We start from the raw sequence: 20,764 nt of genomic DNA, 5'->3' as shown, positions 1-20,764 counted from the left end.
AAGTTAGGAGCAAGACAAGGATGTCCACTATCCCCACTCTTATTAATATCATACTGAAATTCCTAGACCAGCAATACGGCAAGACAAAGAAATAAAAGGGATTCAAATAGGGAAGGAAAACATCCAATTTTCTCTATTTGAAGGTGCTATCACACTATACTTGAAAGACAATAAGACTCCACCAAAAAAGCTTTCTAGATCTAATGCGCACTTTTGGCAGTGTAGAAGGATGTAAAGTTAACATAAAAAAATCAGTAGTTCTTTTCATAGCCCAAGAAAGAAATCAAGAAAATAATTCCATTTGCAATCACCTCAAAAAAATAACCTGGGAATAAATGTAAGGAGGTGGAAGACCTCTACAATGATAACTACAAAGTCTTGAAGAAATAAATTGAAGATGCCAGAAGAAGGAAAGACCTCCCAGCTCATTGACTGGTAGAATCAATATTGTGAAAATGGCTATACTACCAAAAGCAGTCTACAGATTCTATTCAATTCCCATCAAAATTGCAATGTCATTCCTCACAGAAGTAGAAAAATAAGGTTAAAATTAAATGGAAATACAAATGTCTCCCAAGCCCCCCAAACCAAGAGCAATCCTGGTCAAAAAGAGCAATGCTGGAGGTATCACAATTCCAGAATTCAAATTATACTACAGAGCCATAGCAACAGAAATAGCACAGTAGTGTCACAAAAACAGACATGCAGACCAACAGAACAGAATAGAAGACCGAGAAAAAAGTCCTTAGAGCAATAGCCATCTGATTTTGATAAAGGGGCCAAAAATATTCATTGCAGAAAAGACAGCCCCTTCACCAAACAGTCCTGGGTAAACTGGCTGTCTACATGCAAAAACTGAAACTAGATCTCTCTCTCTCATCCTATCCAAAAATCTATTCAAAATGGATCAAAGGTCTAAATAGGCCTGAAACTTTGAAACTACTACAGGAAAACATAGAGAAAACACTTTAAGATATAGGTATAGTCAACAACTTTCTATAGGACTATACTTGCTCTGGAAATATGAGCAAGAATTGACAAATGGCTAGGTGCTGTTGGCTCACACCTATAATCCTAGCTACTCAGGAGGCAGAGATCAGGAGGATTGTGGTTTGAGGCAAGTCTAGGCAAAAAGTGATACCCTATCTCAAAAATACCCACCATACATGCAAAAAAAAAAAAAAAAAGGACTGGCAGAGCAGCTTAAGTGGTAGAGCACCTACCTAGCAAGCATAAGGTCCTAAATTCAAACCCAGTACCCCTCCAAAAAACTGACAAATGGAACGGCATCAAATTAAAAAGCTTCCACATATCAAAGGTAATAATTGCTGGGATAAAGAGACAACCCACCCACAGAATGGGAGAAAATCTTTGCCAGTTATCAGTGGATAAAAGGTTAATATCCAGAATACACAAAAAGCTAAAAAAAAAATCAAACACCAAAGTAACAATCCAATTAATAAATGGGCAAATGAATTATAAATACACAGCCCTGAAAAGAAGTACAAATGGCGAATAAACACATGAAGAAGTTCTCAGCATCCTTCACCATAAAGGAAATGCAAATCAGAACCACACTGAGATTCTCTCTTACCCCAGTAGGAATGGTTGTCATCAAGAAGATAAATTCTAACAAATGCTGGCCAGGTTGTGTGTCAGGAGGCGGGAGAAGGAACCCTTACACACTGTTGGTGGGAATGTAAATTAGTACAACCACTATGGAAAACAGTGTGGAGGTTCTGCAACAAACTGAAAACAGAATTACCATACTATCCAGCAATTTCACTCCTGGGAATATATCCAAAGGAATGTAAGTCAACAGATAAGAGAGATAATTGCACAGCCATGTTTATAACAGCATATTTACAATAGCCTAAACTATGGAATCAACCTAGGTGCCCAGATAAAAAAATGATATACATGTACAAGGAAGTATTATTCAGTCATAAAGAAGAATGAAATGTCATTTGAAGGAGAATAGATGGAACTGGAAATCATCAAATTAAGTGAAATAAGCCAGACTGAGGACCAATACCACAAGTTCTCTCTCGTATATGGAATATATGTGTGTATATATATATATATACCCAAAAAAAGTAAGAATGACATGAGTGTCCAAAGGGGACTGTTTGGGAAGGGAAACCCATGGGAGGGGGTGCACAAAAGGAGAGGGGAATGGGTGGGCAATTATGATTGAAATACTTCATATACTTATATAATGATAGAATAATGGAACCCATTAAAAATTGCTATATAAGAGGGGGAGGAAGTTAAGAAAAAATAATAGAGTGAATTAGATCAGAGAATATTATATGCATGTATAGAAATAACACAATGTAAACTTTTTGTCCATTAATATACACTAATAAAATGATCACCAGTTTTAAGAAATGTATCCATAAGCAAAAAATGAGGAGGGGGAATAGGGAGGAAGAAGGGAGGAAGGGAGAGAGTGATTTCAAATGCCATTCCATGCTAGGGAGATTTCAGTGAAGCGGTGCTGGATACGTGGTTTCTCACAGTGTTCATTGCCTTCATAGGTATAAAGAGTGCCCTGGCAAATGTCATGGGTTGAGTTTTGTTGCCTCAAAATGTGAAAGCTGAAGTCCTTTCCTCAAATGTGACCTCCTTTAGAAAGAGGGCCATGACAGATGCCATCAAGATGAGATCATATTTGAGTAGCAAGGGCCCTGCTCCAATATGACTGGCACCATATTGGAAATTTGCACACAGATACACACAGAGAAGGTGTGCAGAGACACAGGGAGGAAATGGCTGTCTACAAGCTATGAAGAGGAGCATGGAACAGATTCTTCCTTGCTACCTTTGAAGGAACCAACCCAGAAGTCACATTGATGTTGGACTTCTGGCCCCAGAACTGTGACCCAATAAATGTGTGTCGTGTAAGTCACCCAGTTTGTGTACTTTGTTAGTATACCCCAAGGAAAGTGACACCAAAATACACTTGGAGTTGCTGAAAATTAGCAACAGCACTGGCATGGGAGCATTCTTGCCATTGCTTAGTGCTCCAGATGACGCATGTTGGCAGAGAGCTACACGCAAACGTGGGTTTGGTTGCTTTTGCTCCAACTTGCTCTTGCAAGAGGGCAATTCAAAATCCTCCCAAAGCCTGGCTTATCTCTGGGGACTTAGTCATCAGCTATCATGATACAGCTTGTCATCTTTCCTCCCAGCCATTAGTTACGTCAGCTGCCCTAGGCTGGTGGTGATTCCTGGCCCTTCCTCCGCTTTGGAGAGTGACATTTCATGTTACATTGAACATGAAATGTCCAAAAGAAGAAATTGTCATTTCTTTTTTTAAAATTAGGATATATTTTTTGTATGGGGTGGGGCGGGGGGAATCATTGTGACAATTCCAAATAGGCTTATGTTGTACATTGGTTAGATCAACCCACCGTCTCTCCCATGCGACCCCCTCCCTGCCCCACTTAAAGCAATTGCAAGAGGGTTCTTTGTTTTATTTCATGTAAATATACGAAGTCCATCAACCATATTCCCTCAGCTTAATCACCTCCATTCACCCTCTCCCTCCCACAAGTACCTTCCATACACGTACCTATTTCACAGTCCTATCTTTCATTATTAATATTTAATTTGATGTTCAAAGGGGTTTCTCGATGTGTCCCCACTGTGAGTCTACTTTACTTTGGTCCATTCAACCCCTTCCATTACTCTCCCTTACCCCTTTCCTCCCACCCCCATTATTCAGCTGCTTTCAGTACACATCCATATGTCCTCTACCTGCACAGATGTGATGTTTTATGATATTACTGACGCTCCATCATTCTCTTTTCCTTTCCCTCCTTCCCTGAGTTCCATAGAGCAGTTCCACTGTTACAAACGTGTTCTACATATGAGTTTGCATATGGTCATGTTTGTTTTTGTGTATATGTTTACCTTTTGGCTCTATCTTCCATGTATGAGAGAAAACATGCAGCCTTTGTCTTTCTGAGCCTGGCTTACTTCACTAACCATGATGTCCTCCAATTGCATCCATTTCCCTTCAAACCCCAGGACATCACTTTTTCTGGGCATGGCAATGCTCCCAGCCTTGTGCCTTGGTCTCTCCCTTTAGGCTCAGGCTTGAGCGTATTAGTTAGTCAGGGATTGGGCTCTGGCAGAGATAGTGACAGAAGACATGTCACAGTCATGGAGGACACTGCTTCTCACACCCAGCCTTTGTACCTGGACCTTACTGTGCGCCCAACTCCCTCATACTTTTTCTGATAGATTGCCCAGGCCCTTGGGTCACCAGTTGACCAGATGTATCCCAGACTCCATATTGACCAGGGTCGGCTGCCAGCCTTGATCCTGCCTACTCTGTGGGTGTCCATGTGAAATGAACCATCCTGTGTCCATTTCACTGCTGACTATCTATTCATCCCCAGCCTGCTCAAGTGTAGAGAGGTGTCCCCAGGTAATAATGGCATGATACACTCTGCCACATGGTGTAGGCAACCCTGGGAACAGTCCCTTCTTTTCTGATGTGAATTTGCTGGAATCCATCTGTGACAAGAGTCAAGATAAACTGTGAGACCCACACTCACCAACTGACCCCTTTGCTTTGGAAACTGGCTGAGGGTGAAAGGAATTCCGAGTTTACACAGCATCTCATTGTGTGGCCCACTGAGGACTCAGCACAGAGCTGGTCTGAGCAAACCTGTTGACCTCTGACCCTCAGTCCATTCACCAAAACAAGGTGAGTATTTCTGAGGGAGAACTAGAGACTACATTGGAACCTACTTACATGCCTTTCCCTGAAAGTGACAAATGGCTTCCCCCATTCAAGGAAGGCCCTTCCTGGCCTCTTTTATTTGCTAGTCTGGTTTTAAAAGGCAAAGAATGTATTGAGTATCTTTCAACTGTTTACTAGCAGAAGGGCAAAGATCAGATTACCAGCTCAGGGTGATTCATCTTGTCTCCCAAATCAAAGCCATGTGTGCACAGAGTCTGTGTACATACCAGGCCACTTTGTGCATTCTGCTGGGTCATGACGGGAGGCCGGGGACAAAGCCAGGGAGGAAGAGAGAAGCAGTAATTAGGCGGTGGTCAGGAGCTGGGGAGCCCTTTCTCTGCCCTCACATTAGGACTTTAATGGATTTTCTTTTCTCTCTCTCTCTCTCTTTTTTTTTTTTTAAAGCAAAGTCTGACTTCCTCACTGTCGGGATAACTAAAAAGATGTGTTTCCCAGGCTTCTGGAGTGAAGGATGTTTTGGTTTGAGAAAAGTTTCCACCTATAAAAACACATCTTTTATCTTTGTAACTATCAGTGTTCTAACTGTGAGAACCCAAATTCCTATTTGGAGGAAAATAGGGGATCATTCCATGGGTCAGAGACAAATGGATGATGGTACAAAATGTGAACCGTTACACTGGCATTTTGAAATAAAATATCTTTTCAAATACACAAAACAGTATAGAAAGTAACACACAATCACCTATGTGTTCACCTATGAAATCCGAACATTTTGCCTTATGTGTGTGTGTGTGTGTGTGTGTTTTTCTGTTGAGAAATAAAACACACAGAGACCGTGGGAGCCCCAGTGTGTTCTCATCCTTTATTTTGAAGTGATGTTTTTCATTCTTAGAAGGGTACTGTGTTATTACAGAAGGATGTATCCATAAATAATCTAAAGCAATTTTTTGGTGACTCCATCATTCTACAACATGCTTTTCTTTACAGAACAGGTAGTTGCATTTCATGTGTATCACAACAACACGATGGTGGTGATGGTGATGGAGATGATGGTGATGGTGGCAATGATAAGATTTCTGATGGTGATGATGGTGGTGATGGAGACGATGGTGGTAACAGTGATGGTGGTTATGATGGTGATGGAGATGGAGATGATGGTGATAGTGATGATGATGGTTGTGGTGATAATTGTGGTGATGAGGACAGCTGTGATGATGGAAATGGTTATGATAGTGACAGTGACGATGAGGATGAGGATGGTTGTGGTGACAGATGTTTATGGCAGTGGTGATGACAGTGATGGTGATGATGGCAGTGGTGGTGGTGATGGTGACGACAGAGATTCTGATGATGGTTGTGATGATAACAAGAGAACGATGACGACAGTGATGGATATTTAACTGGCTTCTGATTGAGATTTCACCTCTGTACAGCTCACAAGTTCGGCCAGCCCAGTCTCAGGGATGCTGGCAGATGACATGAGATTCCTGCCTCAGAGACAGAAGACTTCATTATTCACAGCGAAAGGCATAGAAGATACGGGCATAGAGTCTGAGCCCCAATGCCCACAGCAAGGAATGGAGCCCAGGGATTCCAGAACATGCAGCCAGCCAAGTGACAGGAAAGGACTGGGCTTGGGGAAACCCCTTGGACTTGCAGTAGGCAGGAGGCAAGCTTGCCATTTGTCAGGAATGAGATGTTGCCTCACCCTACAACTAACTATGCCCAATGTCCCCAGTAAGGAGCAGGAAGACCTTATAGTCTCAGCCCACCCAGTAAGGAGAAGAGGAAGCCATGGGAGGCAATTCTCCAAGAGGAGACTCGGCTTGTGTCTCCTGACACAGAGTTCATGACAACTTGATTGGCTTCCTGCCAAATTGCTTCACTCAGCAGTTGTAGGAATCTGTGATTCCCCAGGAGCAAATAGAAATTTCTTTGTCTCCTCATCTCCTGGCTAGCTCTTGTGTGGTGATCCTCTTTGATTTGGGCTGCAGGGTACAGAATAGTGACACAGCCATTTTGATATGTGTTGCTTGATACACTAACAGAGTGTAGAATGGGCCACTCTCTTTCCTTTTCTGTCCTTTGCCTTTTCACATGACTTTTTTTCCTCCTGTTTTTACAAATTTTCCTTTTCAAGTTGATTGTGACATGTACTTAGTTCATCCTGACACTAACTCTTTACCAGGTATACTCAATATCACTCCATTTTCTCACCTTGGGGCCCATCGTCTCCGTTTGCTGGTGGGTTTTTGTTTTAGAAACAAAAATTTAAGTTTTAAATAATAAATTTATTTTTAACTTTTTGGATTTTGCTTTAGTGTCTTAAGAAATTCTACCCCATTTAAACTAATGCTATAATAATAATTTTTGCTGTTTTTCTTTAAAGAAACCAAAGTTTTCTGTGGGCGCAGCTGGCTCATGCCTGTGATCCCAGCTACTCACAGATCAGGAGGATCATGGTTCGAAGCCAGGCCGGGCAAATAGTTTGTGAGACCTTATCTTGAAAAAACCCATCACAAAAAAGGGCTGGTGGAATAGCTCAAGGTATAGACCCTGAATTCAAACCCCAGTACCAAAGTTTTCCTTTAGAGTGTGAGCACACTGGGAGTGTCATCTCTTGGGTAGTATGAGGTGTGGCTCTGGCTGATTTTTACACGTGGAGAATTGATTGTCTCATCACTTTAAGTGGGTGTCCCTTCTTTCCCCAGGGACACCTAGTCTATGCATCCTTTTGTGTGTGTATCTCTTGGCTGGTTGCTCAGTCTGCAGATAGACATGGGGACTAATCTGACTCAGGTGCCTGACATCCAATCCATCAGCAATCCTGGCTGCTCTGTGCTCACACAGACCATTCCTCACCCCTCCACCTGTGCCTCTCAGCACCAAGCCCCACCTCTGCCTAGAGACTCTGGGACTTTTTTCCCATCAGCCCCTCCTCCATCTCTTCTTGGCTACAGTTGCAGCAGAGTTTCTTTTTTTTCTTTTATTATTCATTTGTGCATACAAGGCTTGGTTCATTTCTCCCCCCTGCCCCCACCCCCTCCCTTACCACCCACTCCACCCCCTCCCTCTCCACCCCACCCCTCAATACCCAGCAGAAACTATTTTGCCCTTATTTCTAATTTTGTTGTAGAGAGAGTATAAGCATTGATAGGAAGGAACAAGGGTTTTTGCTGGTTGAGATAAGGATAGCTATACAGGGCATTGACTCACATTAATTTCCTGTGTGTGGGTGTTACCTTCTAGGTTAATTCTTTTTGATCTCACCTTTTCTCTAGTTCCTGGTCCCCTTTTCCTATTGGCCTCAGTTGCTTTTAAGGTATCTGCTTTAGTTTCTCTGTGTTAAGGGCAATAAATGCTAGCTAATTTTTTAGGTGTCTTACCTATCCTCACCCCTTCCTTGTGTGCTCTCACTTTTATCATGTGCTCATAGTCCAATCCCATTGTTGTGTTTGCCCTTGATCTAATGTCCGCATATGAGAGAGAACATATGATTTTTGGTCTTTTGGGCCAGGCTAACCTCACTCAGACTGATGTTCTCCAATTCCATCCATTTACCAGTGAATGATAACATTTCGTTCTTCTTCATGGCTGCATAAAATTCCATTGTGTATAGATACCACATTTTCTTAATCCATTCGTCAGTGGTGGGGCATCTTGGCTGTTTCCATAACTTGGCTATTGTGAATAGTGCCACAATAAACATGGATGTGCAGGTGCCTCTGGAGTAACCTGTGTCACAGTCTTTTGGGTATATCCCCAAGAGTGGTATTGCTGGATCAAATGGTAGATCAATGTCTAGCTTTTTAAGTAGCCTCCAAATTTTTTTCCAGAGTGGTTGTACTAGTTTACATTCCCACCAACAGTGTAAGAGGGTTCCTTTTTCCCCGCATCCTCGCCAACACCTGTTACTGGTGTTGCTGATGATGGCTATTCTAACAGGGGTGAGGTGGAATCTTAGTGTGGTTTTAATTTGCATTTCCTTTATTGCCAGAGATGGTGAGCACTTTTTCATGTATTTTTTGGCCATTTGAATTTCTTCTTTTGAGAAAGTTCTGTTTAGTTCACTTGCCCATTTCTTTATTGGTTCATTAGTTTTGGGAGAATTTAGTTTTTTAAGTTCCCTATATATTCTGGTTATCAGTCCTTTGTCTGATGTATAGTTGGCAAATATTTTCTCCCACTCTGTGGGTATTCTCTTCAGTTTAGAGACCATTTCTTTTGATGAACAGAAGCTTTTTAGTTTTATGAGGTCCCATTTATCTAAGCTATCTCTTAGTTGCTGAGCTGCTGGGGTTTCGTTGAGAAAGTTCTTACCTATACCTACTAACTCCAGAGTATTTCCTACTCTTTCCTGTATCAACTTTAGAGTTTGGGGTCTGATATTAAGATCCTTGATCCATTTTGAGTTAATATTGGTATAGGGTGATATACATGGATCTAGTTTCAGTTTTTTGCAGACCAGCAGAGTTATTTTTAAAGATACCTTTAGCATGCCCACCCCTGCTCCCTGTCAGAATGACATTTGCAATGTTACTACAGCTACAAAACCCACTGTGACCTGGTCGCTGACTGCTGTACATACTTTGTTTCCTCCTTCTGCTCTCCTTCTTGCTCACTGTGCTCCAGAAACACCTGCTACTCTTCCCATTTTGTATTCCCACCGCAGGGCCTTTGCACTTACTGTTTCTTCTTCCTGTCACTTAATTTATCCTGGAAAGAAGCATTGCTTGTTTGAACTTCATGCAGAGTTTTTGTTCAAATATCACTTTATGAAAGAGGGTCTTCCCTTTTCATCCTCTCTAAAATAGATGTCCCTTTCTTTACATACTTAAATTTCCTTCTTAATATTTATCACTACCCATCATTGCAGGATATTTTATTTTTCTGCATATCTCACCTACTAGAATATAAGCACCCTAAAGTAAGGGTGGCATTTCATTGGTTTTATCCACTGATCTCAAAGTCAAGAACAATGTCTGGGGTTGGGGGGCATGGCTCGGTGGTAAGAGCACTTGCCTGGTAAGCACAAGGCTCTGAGTTCAAATCCCAGAACCACAAAAAAAAAAAATCCAGAATCTGACAGAATGGGGTCTTAAAATCATAGGAATGGATGGGTGAATGAATGAAAAAGTGGTTTTTTAATTGAGAAAGGCATGGCTTTGGTAAAACAGTCCCTGTAAGTGAAGACCTAAATTCTACCATTTTGTTATTTTTACAAAAATTATCCTAGCTATTTTTGGCCCTTCTGTCCTCTTTTGAATGTTGTGGACGTCATCAAATTTCATAGATTCTCCCTGGGATGTTGGTTGCTTTTTTTGATAATGTCTAGTGGTATTTTTAGAAAAATAGAGGGCATGCACCTGTTTTCTTAGATTTGTAGGTACATTCATTTATTGTTCCACACAGTGAACAGGGCTTTTTCCTTTTGGGTTTCTAATTACTAGTATGGGGATATTTGTCTTTCATGTTGATGCTCTATCTACGTTGTTTTCAGTTGTTGTCTGGCTTTGGGGAGGAGGGTAAACAAACAACTCACTTGTAATGGAGGACTTCAGCATCCCGGTCTCTCTGCAGGTCCCTTGTGTAGATGGTTCCATTGGTTTATTGCATTTATCTACCAGCATTGGTTTTCTATCTACTGGTTAGAAAGAAGCAGGAATAGCAGATATCTATTTTAGATCTTCGTTTGCTGGTTTTTGCGTTTTGCTTTTTGACACAGAGTCTCCCTATGTAGCCCAGGTTGACCTTGAACTTGCTAACCTCCTGCCTTCACCTTCCAAGTGCTTGGATTATAGGTGTGTGTCACCACATGCGGCTAAGACATTCATTTTAACAGCGATGCTTCTATCCAGGTGCTGGTGGTTCATAGCTGTAATCCTAGTTACTTGGGAGGCTGATGTCAGGAAGATCAAGGTTCGAGGTCAGCCCAGGCAAATAGTTTTTGAGACAGCATCTTCAAAATAACCAGAGCAAAATGGACTGGTGGAGTGCTTGCTTTGCAAGTGTGAAACCCTGAGTTCAAACCCCAGTCCCTCCCTTTCACCCTCTTTCCTTCACTCCCTCCCTTTCTTTTCTCTCTCCCCTCCCTCCCCCCTCCCCCTCCCCCTCCCCCTCCCCCTCCCTCCCCCTCCCCCTCCCCCTCCCTCCCCTTCTCCCTCCCTTTCTCCCCTCCTTACCTCCCCTCTTCCCTCCCTTCCTCCCCTCTCTCCCCTTTTCTTTCTTCCTTTCTTCCTGTACTGAGTTTTGAACTCAGAACCTCACGCTTGCTAGGCAGGCACTCTATCACTTGAGCCATTTTGCCAGCCTCCAAGGGTCCCTATTTCTTGAATGTTTGAGAAAACTTGCTGTGAGATCCTCTAGTAATTTTGCATACCACCAGATCTGTTATTCTATTTATTTATTGTTAGTGGTATACATCATTTCTTGTTTTCCTTGCAAAATTGATTACATATCTCTAGAAAAGTGCTAATTCAGTTAAGTTTTCAAACACTGAAATAACACTCATAGTATTATTTTACTAATTTTTAACCTTCATGGAGCTAAATTTGTCTTTTCCATGTTCTACTTCTTACTCACTGATGATAGTCCCTGTCTCTGTCCACTGTTAGAGGCTTTCCTGCTTTCGCAGTCTTTTCAAAGAGCCCATCCTTTGATTTTCTTGTTCCGTTGTCCTCCGCTATCTTTTTGGTTTTATATTCCTCTGTTCTCTGTTATTTTGCTTTACTTCATCTAGGTTTTTAGGTTGAACATTAAAATGAATTATAAACTTTCCTGATTTTTAAAAACTTTGTATCTTTTAATTCAATTTTGAAAATGTTTGACAAATTCATCTATGTAGCTCTCCTAAGGTTATCAGCCAACAGTTACAAATATTTTTATCTAACATTGCAAAAGTTTAAAACACCTTTGACAAATTTAAATAAATTACCGAAAGTGTTTTCATGTACTTATCTTCTTGCAAAGATCCAAATATGTATACAAATAATTCCTATCTATCAAAGCCATCATGATCTTGGATCAGACTTACACAATTTCCAGGACCATCTCAGATTTTGAATCTGTAAAGAGACAATAAGACAAATTTCTTTTAATTTACTTAAATATGTTTGGTAAACAGTGAATTATGAATTTAAACTTCCCCGTTTTTTATTTTTAACATTTTTATTAGTATATGATAACTATTTAGGGGGTTTTGTTTTTACATTTCCATATATATACATACACATATTGCATATATATATATATATATATATATATATGTATATCCAGTTTGGTTCATCCCCTCCATTATTCTCCCTCTTCCCCCTCTCCCTGCTTAAAATGACTTCAGCAGGCTTCAGTGTTCCATATTCACACCTGTGTAGAAAGTACATCAGCCATATTCACCTCCTTTACCTCTTCATTTACCCTCCCCCTCCCCTTAACATGACCTGGTCACATTCCTGTCCTTCATTGTTAAGGGTCTATTCATTGTTCAGTGGGGTTTGCCTTGATATTTTACCTGTAAATATATTGTGCTTTAGTCACTCTAACCCCCTCTCTTACTCTTTCTCACCCTTTTCCTCCTACCTGCGTTGTTCAACAGTTTTCAGTGTGCTTCCTTGGGTCTTGCTCCTACACAGATGTGATACGTTTCAATATTATTCATTCTATCATTTTCTTCTTTTCCTCCTTTAGTCTCCTCTAAGAATCCCACTTTTGGAAATACATATATTATATATATATATGTATATATATATATGCACACACACACACACACACACACACACACACGGTTATATTTTATTGGGCCTATATTCCACATATGAGAGAAAACATGTGGCCTTTGTCTTTCTGAACCTGGCTAATGTTCTCCAGTTCCATCCATTGTCTTGCAAATGACAAAGTTTCATTCTTCTTTATGGCTGAATAAAATTCTATTGTGTATAAACATCACATTTTCTTAATTCATTCATCAGTAGTGGGGCATCTTGGCTGTTTCCATAGCTCAGCTATTGTGAATAGTGCTGCAATAAACATGAGCATGCAGGTGACTTTGTTGTACCCTGACTTGCATTGCTTCGGGTATATCCCTAGGAGTGGTATTGCTGGATCATATGGCTGTTCCATTTTTAGTTTTTTGAGGGGTCTCCATATTGTTTTCCAAAGTGGTTGTACTAGCTTGCGTTCCCACCAGCAGTGTATGAGGGTTCCTTTTTTCCCCTGCATCCTCACCGACAATTGTTATTTGTGTTTTGATGGTAGCCATTCTAATAGGAGTGAGGTGGAATCTTAATGTGGTTTTAATTTCATTGCCTTTATGGCCAGGGGTAGTGAGCATTTCTTCAAGGTAAACTTTCCTGATTCTTTTTATTTTTTTGAACACAGAATATCAGATCTTTTATTGTCATCAAGTAGTCAGTGAGAGAGTTCAAGTTGGGGTGAGATCATCATGTATTCTGGAGTAGAACAGTGCTGAATATTTTCCGTCCTCACCTTTCAAAGGTTAAGCTGCCAAGTTTGCTGCTGCCATAGAAACCCTTGCATTTATCAGGGTAGCAGTACTGTCTACCTGCATTTCTCCAACTGAATTCTTTGGTGTCTAAGCAGGACTCTTGCCCTGTCTCTACATCCCAAGTAGATGGGACTAACTACAGGTGCTTTCTACCACAGCAAGTGCCATCTTGAATCCATAACTCTTTGCTTAAATCTTGTACTGTGCCCCATCAAGCTACCTCTTCAGACCTTTATTAAAAAGGTATCCTCAATCTGGACCCAAACAGCTGTCCAGACTAAAATGTGCACCCAGTAGCTGAAAAATATAATGGGTCCTGACAATGTCTGTTTTCTCCATTTCAACTTCTGGTCATGCAGTGCCTGTGTGCCCATGAGACTGGCTTGCTCTTTTGTACCTCACCCAGTTCTCACCTCTCTTTGGCACTTAGCTGTCCTTAAAATGCCATCATCAAAATCCACATTGCCTCCATTCCTCAGCACCAATCCTAATAGAATGAAACTCCAAACCCCGAAAAGCAACTGTCCCAATTGTTAATGAATGTTTTAAAACATAAGTGTTCTTCTAACTACTTGAGAGTCAATATATAAGTTAGTTTGCATTGCGATTTTTCCCTTTAGAGCATAAGTTATTTGAGAGTGCTTTCAGGTTTTTCTGCCACATGGTTGTCTGCAGAAGTCTTTGTATCTTTTGCTATGCAGTTGGTGGCCCAGGGTCAGTGAGTGAGTTTCCAGTAACCTCGTGATGGCCATTACCTTCCATCTGTTTTCACCAACATGGGTGCTGAACCGGAATGTTTAGAATCCAAAATATGAGCATGAACTCCACCCACATTCAACAACTCCTTACAGACACTATCTGAGCATATGGGTTTTTTCCCCCATTTGTATTAGTAAAAATTTATTGTACAGGGGGATTCACTGTGACAATTCCAAATAGGATTATATTGTACATTGGTTAGTCACCCCCACCGTCTCTCCCCCTCGACCCACTCCCCACCCTACCTAAAGCAACTGCAAGAGGTTTCTTTGTTCTGTTTCATATAAATATATGAAGTCCATCCACCATCTACCCTCACCTTCATCTCCTTCATCCCCCCTCCCTCTCCCCAAAGTACCCCCCCCCACACTGTACTATTTTACAGTCCTGTCTTTCATTATTAATATCTAAGTCAATGTTCAAAGGGGTTTCTCAATGTATCCCCACCTGAGTCTACTTTACTGTGGTCAGTTCAACCACTTCCATTGCTCTCTCTTACCCCTTCCCTCCCACCCCCCATTATTCAACAGCTTTCAATAAACATCCTTATATCTTCTACCTACACAGGTGTGATGTTTTATGATATTACTGATGCTCTGTCGTTCTCTTTTCCTTTCCCTCCTTCCCCGAGTTCCATAGAGCAGTTCCACTATTGCAAACATGGTCTACATCTGAGTTTGTATATGGTCTGAGCATAAGGGTTTTAAAAGGGACTCAAACACCACAGCCCAGCTGTCTTCAAAGTTCCGTCTGAATCACCATTTTGTACTGAATTAGCTAAGTCAGGAAAAATGAAAATTATTCAACCAACAGTAGTCAATTGTTCACTGTACAGAACGAAGACTTTATTTCACTCTCTGATCCTATCAGCGCCTGTTGGATCTATATGATGTGCAGAAAGACTTAACAGGGAGAGCAGTGTCCGTAAAATAAGATTCCAGGCTTTTAATACACCAGGCAGATCTGGTAAAACAGAACAAACAAGAGCATGGACCAAACCTTGCATTGCTCCAGGGTGACCGGCAAAAGAAGTGCTTGGAAGACACTAGAGACCATCCTGTGCCTCATCCGAATGCTGAGTGGTGACCACGGGTGACAGGGTGATGAGACCTGAGCCTGGGTGACAACCTGGGTCCCTGGTACTTACTGGCTGAACTGGGAAAGCCTTAGCTCCTCTTGCTGTGAACACAGGACATCTGTTAAAAGTGGTTTTCCAGTGGTGTGTGATAGAACTTACCCACCCTGATGCCTGATGGGGAAGAAGGGAATGGAAAAGACCTCACACTGAACCCAAGGTTAGCAGAAGGAAAATCAATCAAGACTTAGCCCCACTGGGATGAGAACAGCTGCAGGAAGTGCAAACCCAACCCCAGGGGTAGAAGCCATGAAGCCAAGGTGGTGGGGTGGGAGGGAGTGGGGGTGGGTGGTAATCCAGTACTGAGCAGAGGATAAGAGGCAGGACAGCTGAGTGGTTAAGAGCTGAATGCCAGAACCTGTGTGCCTGGGGTCAGAACTGGCTCCAACGCTTACAAGCTGTGTGACCTAAGACAAATTGTTCTCCCTCTCTGTGTCTTACTTCCCTCAATCTAGAGGGAAGTGAATAATAAAACTTAGACTATAGCATTGTTGTGATGGTGAGTGTCATCAATGTCTAAGTGCACAAAGCTTGGGAAATGCCTGGGTTCCTTAAGCAATCACACACACACACACACACACACACACACACACACACATATTGTATACATGTTATACCTTCACTTATACACATACATACACATCACACATACATGGTATATGCATTATACACTCAGATTACACACATGAATTATACACACATCACACACACAATATTCACACATTACATATATATTACACATTCACATTAAAAACACACACATATTACACACACCCATTATGTTACACTGAAAAGCACAGAGAGATAGACAAAGAGCTGGCTCGCCCTCAGCACAAGTATACTCAGAAGAAACCTGAGGAGGGGGTCTGCAGTAAGAGAACTGGAGCCCACTGCCACTTATAGACTGAGGGTGTTATAAAGGAAGGATCTGGTAAAGGGTGGAGAGTATTTGTTCATTTTCATTGCTGGGGGCAGTCAAGGGTCTGGGTCTTGTGTTCTGGCACAGGTGCTGGAAAACAAAATGCCTCCCTTGGTGGTCCCATCTCTACTGGAGCCAACAACTCTAGGGTCAAGCGGAGTTTAAGATGGCGTAAGTGATGTTAAGTTGAGACCTAACATTATACACACATTGTAAATGCTCATTACAGACAGTCGCACAGCTGTAAATATTATTTATCAACATATGCCAATTTATTTATTTATTTATTTATTTTGGGTTTTGCTTATTTTATTTATTTATTTTATTGTTTTATTATTTATATGTGCATACAAGGCTTGGGTCATTTCTCCCCCCTGCCCCCACCCCCTCCCTTACCACACATTCCTCCCCCTCCCTCTCCCCCCACCCCCTCAATACCCAGCAGAAACTATTTTGCCCTTATTTCTAATTTTGTTGAAGAGAGAGTATAAGCAATAATAGGAAGGAACAAGTGTTTTTGCTGGTTGAGATAAGTATAGCTATATAGGGAGTTGACTCACATTAATTTCCTGTGCGTGTGTGTAACCTTCTAGGTTAATTCTTTTTGTTCTAACCTTTTCTCTAGTTCCTGGTCTCCTTTTCCTATTGGCCTCAGTTGCTTTTAAGGTATCTGCTTTAGTTTCTCTGCGTTAAGGGCAACAAATGCTAGCTAATTTTTTAGGTGTCTTACCTATCCTCACCCCTCCCTTGTGTAACATATGCCAATTTAAAAGCAGAAGATGGACTATGTAAAATACTTAAGTTCATATTCTTATTTTTAAAAAATCTTTAAAATCAGACAAAATATAACTATTTCATCTGAAAAATAAGGCAAACACATGAACAGCCAAGTTGTTTTAAAAAAAAAAAAGGTGACAATGTTCATCTTCAGTAATAACCAAACACATGTGCATTTCAACAGGGAGGTATCTCTGTGTCCCAGACTGACCAAGACGGGAAGGGAAAAGGCCAGCACCAGCCACTGCAAGGAGGGGACACGTCTCTCTTGCGGCCACAGGGAGAGGAAACAAGAAAGCAGTCAGGACAGTCATTTAGCAATGTCTGTGAACTCCCAGCACAAAGTACCCTTGGTTGGACTCATGATTTCTCATTTAAGGTCTTGTCCTCAGTACCTGGACAGGTGAGACACTGTGAGCTCCGTTGATGTGGAATGAGGCCCAGAGGTCCCCACTACACACTCTCCCTCTCCAGGGTCCACACCATGCAGGGCAGTGGAAAGAAGGTGACATGGACACCAGGGCACAGCCATGGGGCCCAGTGGTCTTATGGCCACTTTTCTAGTTTTGCCTCATGGCCTTCTTCTTCCTTAAAGACACAGGTGAGTCTGGACCAGGAATAGGGTGACAGCCATCAAGGCGTCAGGGTCACTGCTTGAATATTGAAAGATATTGACGATCCAATGCACATACTTAAGGTGTCCAGCATTTTATCTACTCACCTGTCAAACCATTACCATCATCAAGAAGTAGACACATGTCCCTCAGGCCCAAATGCATCCTGTGTCTCTTCGTGATCTCTCCCTCCCGCCCTACTACTCCCAGGTGGCTGTGGAGCTGCTTCTTGTCACTTTGCATTGGTTTGCCTTTCCTGGGATTTCCTATGAATGGCATTATTCTGCAGGTAGTCTTTGGGTGTGGCTTCTTTCAGCATTGAGTTTTGTGAGGTTCTTCCATGTTTCAAGAGTTCATTCCTTTTTCTTGTTGAGTAGTATTTCATTGTGGGGACAATGTCCAATGCCAAGGTTTATCAACCTATTTACCTGTTGATGATATGTGCTGATACACACTGTCTGAGCCTTGGGGACGTGACAAATAAAGTTGCATGGATATTTTTGTGTGAACCTTTGTATAGTCATACACTGTCATTTACCTCAGGTAACTACCTAGGAATAGAATGGCTGAATCAGTACTTTTTAATGAACTGTGGGATGAGACCTGGAGGGTCCAAGCCAGGAAGAAAGCCCCACAGATCCATGGCTGGTCTTGAGTCTTCACCAAGGTTAGGGATTGGCAAGTGTTTGTGAGGAAACTGCCCCAGCCTGGGGACAGAGCAAACCAAGAGGACAAGGACATAGCCTGGAACCAGATAGGCCTGATGGAAGACCCCAAGCACATAGGCCACAGGGGACATTCACAAGGGCACCGCTCTGAGTGGGAAATGCTTAACCCTTCACTAAAGATGCCCACGTCCTGCCTCACACACCATGAAAGCAAGTCAAATGGTTCACCATTTCCACGTGACTCAGCTGCATCCCAGAGCATAGCTCGTGATTTTGTGGAAATCAGAAACATCGAACAGTCAATGAAGTAGAATGCACAAGTCTGGCATCCAATAAAAAAAGTCAAGGGCTTAAAAAACAGCAAAAGGTGACCCATGGTGACGAGAAGACCCAATCAAAACTGTCCAGAATGGACACAGATGCCAGGCTCAAGAGCGTGTAGGCACTGAAGGAGTTGAGTTGTCACAGCTATGTTCTACTTACTCCAAAAGCCCAGTAGTGATATGGCTAAAAAAGAACTAAAACAACAAATGAGAGTTTTATAGAAGAAAGCTACAAGGGGAGAGAAAAATGGTATTGCTTGTGAGTCAGGAAAGATAAGATGTGGTAAAGGCAGTTAGTGAACATGGGCAGAGTACAATTTAAAATGAAATGGGACAGAGAAAACAAGAGATTGGTCAGGTGAAAGGAGCATGAGCAAGAATTGTGCAGACCTCAAAAGGCTAACACAGGACTGGTGGAGTGGCTCAAGTGGTAGAGCACCTGCCTTGCAAGTGTGAGGACCTGAGTTCAAACCCCAGTGCTGCAAAAAAAAGAAAGAAAAGGAGGCCTAACATACTTGTTGAAACCAGTAAGAGTGTAGGGGAGGTGACAGAAAAATACTTGAAATAAAAATTGCTGAAAGGGCTCAAAAAAAATCAAAGGCCACATGTTTTCTCTCATATGTGGGAGCTAGACGTGTAAGTTAGATGTATATACAGACACATACGATCATATATGTACACACATATAAATAGGGAGAGAGAACAAAATTGTGTTAGTGAATCTGTCTGAGGGGATGATGGGAGGCTGGAGAGGGAAAAATGTCAGAGAATGAAAAATATTGAAACAAGCCATCTACGTGTGAATATCATATAACGCACTGTACTGTAAGTGTTGAATATTACCGCGGCATGGTGACAGAGGAGGGGTAAGAAATAGGGGAAGGGAGTTAATTTGATTAAAGCATAATATATACAGGCCTAAGGTACCCAGATGAAAATCCCTTGGACTGTCAATACACACTTTAAAACAATGAAGGGCAGAAGGGTAAAACAGGTGTATTCCAGGGGTGGATACCAGTGGGAGAGGTTGGGTACAAGGAAAATGGGAATGAGGGGGAATATGGCAGATGTGTTTTGTATCCATACATGAAAGTAGAAGAACGAAACCTGTTGAAATTGTTCTAAGAAGTGGAAAGGGGGGAAGAGGGAGAATGATGGAGAGGGTAAATCCAATAAGATATGTTGTAAGCACATTTGTAAATATCTCAACGCATCCCCTTGCACAACTATTACATGCTAGTAAAAAATGGATGAAAGCTTTCCAGTCTTGACAAAAACTGTAAGCCCCCATTTCTTTTTTTTTTCTTTTATTATTCATATGTGCATACAAGGCTTGGTTCATTTCTCCCCCCGCCCCCACCCCCTCCCTTACCACCCACTCCCCCCCCTCCCTCTCCCCCCCCTCAATACCCAGCAGAAACTATTTTGCCCTTATCTCTAATTTTGTTGTAGAGAGAGTATAAGCAATAATAGGAAGGAACAAGGGTTTTTGCTGGTTGAGATAAGGATAGCTATACAGGGAGTTGACTCACATTGATTTCCTGTGCATGGGTGTTACCTTCTAGGTTAATTCTTTTTGATCTAACCTTTTCTGTAGTTCCTGTTCCCCTTTTCCTATTGGCCTCAGTTGCTTTTAAGGTATCTGCTTTAGTTTCTCTGCGTTAAGGGCAACAAATGCTAGCTAATTTTTTAGGTGTCTTGCCTATCCTCACCCTTCCTTGTGTGCTCTCGCTTTTATCATGTGCTCAAAGTCCAATCCCCTTGTTGTGTTTGCCCTTGATCTAATGTCCACCTATGAGGGAGAACATATGATTTTTGGTCTTTTGGGCCAGGCTAACCTCACTCAGAATGATGTTCTCCAATTCTATCCATTTACCAGCGAATGATAACATTTCGTTCTTCTTCATGGCTGCATAAAATTCCATTGTGTATAGATGCCACATTTTCTTAATCCATTCGTCAGTGGTGGGGCATCTTGGCTGTTTCCATAACTTGGCTATTGTGAATAGTGCTGCAATAAACATGGGTGTGCAGGTGCCTCTGGAGTAACCTGTGTCACAGTCTTTTGGGTATATCCCCAAGAGTGGTATTGCTGGATCAAATGGTAGATCGATGTCTAGCTTTTTAAGTAGCCTCCAAATTTTTTTCCAGAGTGGTTGTACTAGTCTACATTCCCACCAACAGTGTAAGAGGGTTCCTTTTTCCCCGCATCCTCGCCAACACCTGTTGTTGGTGGTGTTGCTGATGATGTAAGCCCCCATTTCTAAGAAGCTCCAAAACCAAGTGCCACAAACATGAAGACAGCCACACCAAGGAACATCCCAGTCAAACTGGTTTCTTAACTGGTAAAAA

At 41.8% G+C, this 20,764-nt stretch overlaps 1 non-coding gene across 1 annotated transcript; it reads right to left on the bottom strand.

Moving 5' to 3' along the window:
* Window positions 1-13,087: 13,087 nt before the first annotated feature.
* LOC141421073 (small nucleolar RNA SNORD81) lies at window positions 13,088-13,164 on the bottom strand. Its single transcript, XR_012445761.1, has one exon. It is a non-coding gene; the product is annotated as a small nucleolar RNA SNORD81 (small nucleolar RNA).
* Window positions 13,165-20,764: the final 7,600 nt, after the last annotated feature.

Source organism: Castor canadensis, chromosome 2 (assembly GCF_047511655.1).
Source record: "Castor canadensis chromosome 2, mCasCan1.hap1v2, whole genome shotgun sequence".
NCBI classification, from domain to species: Eukaryota; Metazoa; Chordata; class Mammalia; order Rodentia; family Castoridae; genus Castor; species Castor canadensis.
The sequence above is the reverse complement of the archived record's forward strand: the minus strand, read 5'-3'. Positions and strand labels throughout refer to the sequence as shown.